Genomic DNA, 1,497 nt, shown 5'->3' with positions numbered 1-1,497 from the left:
TATTTTCAAAGTCGAGTATTGAAATGAGAGAGAAAGTGGGTAGGAGGAGGAATAAGGGGAGAGAGAGGGAGGGGATGCAGGGAAGAAGCTGAATGAGAACATTCTTGTCCGTGTCCAGTAACTTAATTACTCAATGCTCTGTGCGTGTTGAGTTGATAGAGTCTTGGGGCAAATGCTGTAATTCCTACCCAAGAAAGGCACTGGAACACAAGTCATCGTTTGGCACGACTACATCAAGAAAAGCGGCTGACAGCCAGAAGAGATCAAAAGCAGATCAGGTTGCTTAACGAACTTCATGTCACAGAGCTCAGAACACCATGTGCACCCTGAGCAGCTATGGAAATCTCGGCAGTAAGTAGAGAAACTGAACACCGTGGATGTTCTTATAAATACTAAAATGAGATTCAGTCGTCTTACTAAAATGTCTCAGTTTCTCCTTGTAAATAAAAACCAAGTCTCCAAGCAGAAACAGAAGTGATAGAGCCAGCAAATGAGTGACTTCATGGTTATAGCTCATGTCTTCATCAAACTAATCACACGATTGTATTTTAACCTTATTATGAATAGCCAAGAGTGGATATTTACTGCATGAAAGGTATGCCTTCCATACATTATCCTATTTTTCAAACCTTTTTGAAACAATTTGTCTCTGGAAAATAAAAAAAAGATGTGGACAGGCTGTTTGAATCTTCTTAAATGAATTCCATAATTTGATCATTTAGAGGGAATCATTTTTAATAGGCTACTTTTATCAAAGCAGATATAGTTTTAAAGTAATTGTATCTAAAACAGCATAACCTAATAATCTCCTGTTTGACTCCCATTTAGTGCGATGGATAGTATCTATCTATTTATATCCATCTCATTCTAAAGAGGACACGAGGCGGCTTTATTTTGCGCCTTGTTGATATGAAATGCTACATTCAGGATAACTCTTTACTTCCTAGAAAGTGAATATAATTTTCTGTCCGTAAGATTATCTTCTTCGTGTCACCATACTTCTTATTTTCCATGGAAAAACCCAAATTTTGGAAAAGCAAAAAATGAGGTAAAATATGAGTTTTTTTGTCAGTTTTTAATCCTCAGTGTTTGACAGCTTTGTAAAAAGCTCTTCAAGCTGATTTCATTTTAAAAGAACAGTAATATAAAATTCTGCTATTTCATGAACTATAGTTTCCTTTCCCACCTTCACTGTAAGCTCCTGAGAAGCAAATGTCATTCTTCTGTTACTGACACAGAACCAGCCTTGCATTTCTCAAAATGTGTTCCACTAACTACAGAACCCACCAGAAACTATGGGGGAAAAAAGCGCTCTGTGGTCAAATAAACTGGAAAACTATTTCTTTCAGAGAATACTGGAATTCCTTCTAAATTTAACTTAACCTAGCAGTTTCTATATGCATTGGATCATGAAACTCCCCATTTATTCAATTCTACCAAATTGTAAAAAGCTACGGACAAACTTGGGGAAAAATTTGTGCCAGGCAAATGTTATGG

At 36.7% G+C, this 1,497-nt stretch overlaps 1 protein-coding gene across 1 annotated transcript in view; it reads right to left on the bottom strand.

Annotated features, from left to right (window-relative positions):
- Positions 1–1,497, bottom strand: part of FMN2 (formin 2) — a 343,234-nt gene that overhangs the window by 118,957 nt on the left and 222,780 nt on the right.

The sequence above is a fragment of the Propithecus coquereli genome, unplaced genomic scaffold (assembly GCF_000956105.1).
Source record: "Propithecus coquereli isolate 6110/MARCELLA unplaced genomic scaffold, Pcoq_1.0 Scaffold210, whole genome shotgun sequence".
NCBI classification, from domain to species: domain Eukaryota; kingdom Metazoa; phylum Chordata; class Mammalia; order Primates; family Indriidae; genus Propithecus; species Propithecus coquereli.
Note: the sequence above shows the minus strand (reverse complement) of the source record. Positions and strands in the feature narration are given on the sequence as shown.